Source organism: Rhinopithecus roxellana, chromosome 11 (genome assembly GCF_007565055.1).
Source record: "Rhinopithecus roxellana isolate Shanxi Qingling chromosome 11, ASM756505v1, whole genome shotgun sequence".
NCBI lineage: Eukaryota > Metazoa > Chordata > Mammalia > Primates > Cercopithecidae > Rhinopithecus > Rhinopithecus roxellana.
This window is the reverse complement of record NC_044559.1, coordinates 113,672,864-113,679,645: the sequence shown is the minus strand read 5'-3', so window position 1 is coordinate 113,679,645 and position 6,782 is coordinate 113,672,864. Positions and strand designations below refer to the sequence as shown.

Genomic DNA, 6,782 nt, shown 5'->3' with positions numbered 1-6,782 from the left:
AAACTAGCCCAAGACATCTTCCCAGAACCTTTGTTGGAGCACACAGTGGGCAGTGAGTGACCTTTCAGAGAAGCCACAGGGAGAAGACAAAATTTCCAAAAGCAGCCATACCCACATGTATGTGTGCTTGAGCCTTTGAAAGCATGCCCTGCTGGAGTCTGGCCAACTCACAGTAGCTCTCAGCATCCTTGGTGATAGGAGGGGCTGGGGGTGAGGTGGGATGCAGAGCAGCAGAGGCTTGGAGATGTGACTCCCAGATTATTGAGGTAGCAGATAAAGGTGTGTTTTTCAATAATACGACCCTGCTGGAGGAGAAAGAAGAGGAAGAGGAGAACAATGGCAGCACACACACGCACACACACACACACACACTGACACACATATGCATTTCCAATTAGGCCTTTACAATAGCCTTTGACCAATTCGAGTATTACTAAATACCCTTTGATTTGGATAACTTGAAGAAATAAGCAACAAATAATTTCTGAAAATGGCTTTTTTATGTACAATCGATCCTTGAACAACATAAGAGTTAGGGACATTGATACCCCTTTCAGTCAGAAATCTGGGTATAACTTCTGACTCCCCCAAAATTTAACTACTAATAGTCTACTGTTGATCTTGACCAGAAGCCTTATCAATAACACAGCCACTTAACACATATTTTGTGTGTTCTATGCATTCTGTACTGTATCCTCACAATAAAGTCAGCTAGAGAAAAGAAAATGTTACTAAGAAAATTGCAAGGAGGAGAAAATATATTTTCTATTCATTAGGTGGGATTGGATCTGGATCATCATAAAGGCCTTTATCCTTCTCATCTTCACATTGGGTAGGCTGAGGAGGAAGAGGAGGGGTTGGTTTTACTGTCTCAGAAGTGGCAGAGGCAGAAGAAAATTCACCTGTAAGTGGACCCTGGCAGCTCAGCCGCATTGTTCAAGAGTCAACTGTATAGCTTTTAAATGATGTATCCATGCAGACCTCGTTTTGAAAATACAATAATAATGATGACAAACGAAATGAAAATCAGCACACCAGGCAGGATTCTTTGAGCTGGTTTTCTCCTAAGTCCGCAGAATACGACTCTGTCATTAAAAGGGATTCCAGTCCAAATCTGTACAAGGTCCCCAAGCTCCTTCCCCTCCGGGCTGCTCAGGGCTGCTTTCTCGGTGAGTGTTTCACCCTTAGCCCGCACTTACACAGAGCCACTATTTAATAACCTCTTTGTCTGTCTTCATAATTGTAATAATTATACACATTGAGGGAAGGGGGAGATGGAAGCATAGTAAACATAGTTTCCTTTTGAATTTGGAAGGAAAAAAAGTTTAATCGGGGGCCAGGCACAGTGGCTTATGCCTGTAATCCCAGCACTTTGAGAGGCTGAGGCAGGCGGACCACCTGAGGTCAGGAGTTCAAGGCCAGCCTGGCCAACATGATGAAACCCCACTGTACCAAAAACACAAAAATTAGCCAGGCATCGTGGCAGATGCCTATAATCCCAGCTACTCTGGAGACTGAGGCAGGAGAATCGTTTGAACCTGGGAGGCAGAGGTTACAGTGAGCCAAGATGGCGTCACTGCACTCCAGCCTGGGCTACAGAGTGACTCCATCTCAAAAAAAGAAAGAAAGTTTAATCATTGCCTCCTATAAGCAAAGCCCAGTGTGAAGATGGGTGAGGTCCTGGTGGAGCTATTGTTATCTCTTAGAAGCTATTTTATTCTTTTGAAATCAAAGGCAAGAAAACACAGACACAACCACATCGAGACCACTGCAAACTGCTCTCTCGTCTCCTACCCTCTCCTCTGTGCTCCTCCATCAGGCACACCTGCCAGATTAATCCTCCTAAAATGCCACATTAATCATGTTACTGCTGCTCATTGATCTTCATAGCTCCTAATTACTTAGAGAATTAAATTCAAACATGGACTTGACTGCTCTAGGCCCTCCCCAGCTGGGCCACATTCCATGGCTCGCCCTCTTACCAACGTCTTTCTGTGTTTTTACCCTTCCTTCTGACAAATGAGTCTGATCACCATTTCTCAAATTAATTGTGCATTTTCTCAACACCAAGCATTTGCTCACTCTATTCCCTGGGCCATAAAGCTCTTTCATCATTCTGTTTCCCTCCCTCCCTCCCTTCCTTCCTTCCTTCCTTCCTTCCTTCCTTCCTTCCTTCCTTCCTTCCTTCCTTCCTTCCTTCCTTCCTTTCTTCCTTAATCATGGAGTATCTACAATGGATTAGGAGCTGTGGGTGAATCCTGTTCCCTCCTCCACCTGCCCCGCAGGATGTCTTCCCCCTCCACAGCACACACCACTTAATGTTTTGTTTTTAGTTTGTCAGTTAGTCATAAAATCCTGTAACCACCTCTTATGTTATTCAAAAATATATTTGCTTTATTTCACAATAAGATTTCTCCCGGCCAGGATCATGGCTTATTCTTTTTGGTGCATGACATCATGCATTGCCTATAGTAGGTATGTTTCAGAGACATTTCTTATATGTATGAATTCATTGCGGATGAATTAATCCACAATGAATTGATAGATTAATTGTATTAAAATTCAGTCTTAATGACTTCTGTACTTTGATCTTTCCCTAACCATGGTGCTGCAAGCTTAGATATCCCTGCAGGGTAGAGGACTGTGTAAGATGAAGTAATTCCTGAGCTAGACATCTGGGCATTTTATAACTGTCCAATGGCAATAATAAAGCCTTGAGCCAAATCACAGCGTGGGATGTTATTTCATCATGCTTAGTGGATCCATGCTTCAGGGAAACCCATGGCATAGAGAGGCTCGTGATTTTAAAAAGCAGAATAAATAAATCAAGGGTAAAATATTGCCTGTGCACCTGGAGGACATTATGCTAAGCCAGTCATAAAAAGAAATAATGTAGGATTCCACTTACATGAGTTCCTAGAATAGTCAACTTTGTAGAGACAGAAAACAGAGTGGTAGTTACCAGAGGCTAAGCCAGGGTAGAGAGGTAATTGTTTAATAGATACAAAGTTTCCATTTTGCAAGATGAAAACGTTTAGACGATTACTTGTACAACAACATAAATGTAATTGACACTACTGAACTTAAAAATAAAGATGGTAAATTTTATGACATGTGTACTTTCTCACAGGTCTTAAAAATTTTTAGCATGCCTTTAGTCCCAGCTACTTGGGAGGCTGAGGCAGGAGGATAGCTTGAGCCCAAGGATTCAAGACTGCAGTGACATACGACTGCACCACTGCACCCCAGCCTAGGTGACAGAAGGAGACACTGTCTCTAAACCAAATAATAATAATAAAATAAAATACACAGAACTAAAAAATTTACATGACCGTTAAAAAGAAAAAGTAGCTGATTGTGAAAGAATTCTGAGATATGTTTGGCAGATTAAAATCATTTCAATCATGGCAAAAGAAAAATGCGTCTGCAGTGGTTTTCAGATAACAAAGGAATTTACAGGTGTTTGTTTGTTTGTTTTAGCAAGAAAGCTGCTCTAATATATTTCAAGTGACTAGATGGACCATTCTTTGGAGTATCTTCCAATCTTGCCATCTTAATAAACGGATGAATGCCTCCATTGTCCCGAATGTTTATTTCTGCATTCTCATCTTGAATAATTATAGAAGAGAATAGCCTTACAGATCACTTTACAATTTATAAAATCTCTCAAGTTTGCTGTTTTCAAAGACAGGGATGTCTGTGTCAGCACCCCCATTTCCACGTTTGATCATGGGCAAGAAAGAGTTTTTTTTCTTTTGAGTGAATTCTTTTTATTCTTTTTGTGAACCAGTTTCTCCTTATTTGATCTTCTAAACTAGACACAAAGTTTTGGATGACCTTTTTATAAAATCCTTCTTCTATATAGGAAAGCAATGTTTATGTATGCATACTTTTATTTTTTAACCACATCTGTAATATGTTCAATGGCTCATGGATAAAACACTTAAAAATAAAGGAAAGAGTTTTTTGTTTTTTGTTTTGCCAGCGTCTCGCTTTGTTGCCCAGCCTGGAGTGCAGTGGCGCAAACTCAGCTCACTGCAGCCTTGACCTCCTGAGCTCAAGTGATCCTACCACCTCAGCCTCCCGAGTAGAAAACCTTTTTTTTTTTTGGTGGGGGGCACAGGGGGAGATGGAGTCTTGCTGTGTGGCCCAGGCTGGAGTGCAGTGTCATGATCTTAGCTCACTGCAACCTCTGCCTCCCGGTTCAAGCGATTCTCCTGCCTCAACCACCTGAGTAGCTGGGATTACAGGTGCCCGCCACCACACACGGCTAATTTTTGTAGTTTTAGTAGAGACAGGGTTTCTCCATGTTGGCCAGGCTGGTCTTAAACTCCAGACCTCAAGTGATCTGCCCACCTCAGCCTCCCAAAGTGCTGAGATTACAGGCGTGAGCCCCCGAACCTGGCCAAAGCATTTTTTAAGAACTGGAACTAATGTAAACTTCTAGGCATTACATTGAGAAGTTGACACAAATTCTTGATGAATTTTGCTCCAATTTTTCTGGCAGCTTAGACACAAAGGGAAACACACTGGATTATGTATTTTGTTCTGCAGCAGGAGAATATGTTCAAATTTAAGTGCAGGTGATGACAGTAATTGGGACACTTGATTTTTATGTTCTTTAAAAGAAACAAGTATATATCTGTTGACTTTCTCATATAACACTCATTTTACTTTCTTTCGTTACTCTCTTCTTCTTTGCAGAACTTTCACTTTCTTTGTAACTTTCATCCAACAGTGAAACAAACTGGAAATTATGGTCTACTAAGGAACTGACTATGGAAGAGAACAAATGAATGATTCCTGCTCAGCCTTTGCAGGGTACAGTATCTCACCCATTGCTGCTTCTGAGAAGCTTCTTTGGAGGCTTTTTTTTTTTTTTTTTTTTTTTTCTGAGATGCTTTTTTTTCAACCAGTATCTCCCTAGTCCATATTTGTTTCTCAGTCAAAAAACTTTGTAGATGTCTAATCTTCTAGAGGCTGAGGAGCTTGGAATCTCTTGGGCTCTTCAACCCTTTGAGAGTCTTTCATGTAAGTGAAACAAATGGAGAGTAATACAAGATAGGATACGAGCAATAAGGTGCTAAATTGAATGTAATCAAGAAAGTGCAAAAATGGCTGATCTTATCAATAAGTCAGAAAAGTGTGAAAAATTACATGAACTACAAAGATCTGGGAAGTTCTCACGGCAGCCAGAGACTTCGAGATTGTAGGAGTCCATAGGGAATTGGCTCTTGCTTCTTTCTACTTTTCCCCGTTGAACTTGTTTTTGTTTCTATGGAGTAATTTTCTTCTATCGGTCCATTTTCATTTTATCTCTGCCCTTCAGAAATTCATTCTATTTCATTTCTTTAGCAAATATGAGGGGTATATTATTGATTCTTCAATTCCCTGTCTTATTTTTCCTATGCAAAAACCTAGCCTGTAAGTGTGTTCCTTCTCCAAGGCTATTTTAAACAAACCATTTCCCCAGTCCTTCTTTTTGCTAAACAGGACTGTCTAATCGGGTTAAGTTCTTTTTTTTTTTTTTTTTTTTACAGATAAAGTTTCTTTATTCATCCTCCTCCTCCTCCTCTTCTTCTTCCTCCTCCTCTTCTTCATCTTCCTCTTCCACCTTTTTCCGGGCAACTTTAGCAGGACCCTTTGCACCATCAAACTTTCCTTTTGACTTGTAGTCAGCAACATCCTTCTCATAATTCTCCTTCAGCTTTGCTGCCTTAGGGTTGTAAGGCTGCTTTTCACTGTCATTTAAATTATTCCACATCTCACCCAGGTTTTTGGCCACGTCTCCAATAGAGATGCCGGGGTTTGTGGATTTGATCTTGGGACTGAATTCTGAATAGAATAGGAAGAGTCCAGACGGTGGTCTTTTGGGAGCATTAGGATGCTTCTTCTTCTTGCCTCCCTTAGCTGGTCTGTAATCCTGCATTTCCCGACCATAGCGCACTTTATCTGCCTTTGCCATTTCATCAAATTTAGATTTCTCTTTCCTGGGCATCGTCTTCCACCTCTCAGAGCACTTCTTGGAAAATTCTGCAAAATGGACAGGGACCTCTGGGTTTTTCTTCTTATGTTCTTCTCTGCATGTCTGCACAAAGAAGGCATAAGCAGACATCTTGCCCTTTGGTTTCTTGGGGTCACCTTTAGCCATCCTGACTGTATTGTTCGCTAGTCTAATTGGGTTAAGTTCTTGATGAAGAGGTACCTGGTTTGTGTTGGTACAGAATTCTCATTAGAATATATAGTGAAGCTCTATACATGTGTTCATTAAGGCGACATTCCAATTCAGACACATTTCCAATCACATACCCCAGATATGCCAAAGAGTTTAAACCTCAGTCCTGATAATACTACTTCTCAAGTGTACTATTCTAAAGTAGAAGAGATTTCAGAAACTTCAGACAGATTTGGTGATCCGTGCTTACAAAGATCTGCTGGATAGCCAGCTCAAATGCACTTAATCAGTATCACAAAATAGCACCCATAAATTAAGGCCAAATAATAATGCATAGCTTATGAGATGTTTTAAAATGCATTTATCTGAAAACAGAGCTGAACCCTGAGAAAGATGCTGGTCTCACTAATAGTAAGCGAAATGCCAATTAAAGCGACATGAAAATGCCATTTCTCTCTGCAGAGGGACAAAAAGCTCACAGTCTGGCAATGAATTCTATTGGAGCGACTGTGAAGAGTGAGGCACTTGCAGAGATTGCTGGTGGAAATGCAAGAAGGTACAGCTTCTATGAAAGGGAATTTGACAACATGTATAGCAAAATCATATA

At 40.8% G+C, this 6,782-nt stretch overlaps 1 pseudogene across 1 annotated transcript; it reads right to left on the bottom strand.

Moving 5' to 3' along the window:
- Window positions 1–5,551: 5,551 nt before the first annotated feature.
- On the bottom strand, window positions 5,552–6,169 carry LOC104664465 (annotated as a pseudogene). Its single transcript, XR_748278.1, has one exon. The product of XR_748278.1 is annotated as a high mobility group protein B3 pseudogene (transcript).
- Window positions 6,170–6,782: the final 613 nt, after the last annotated feature.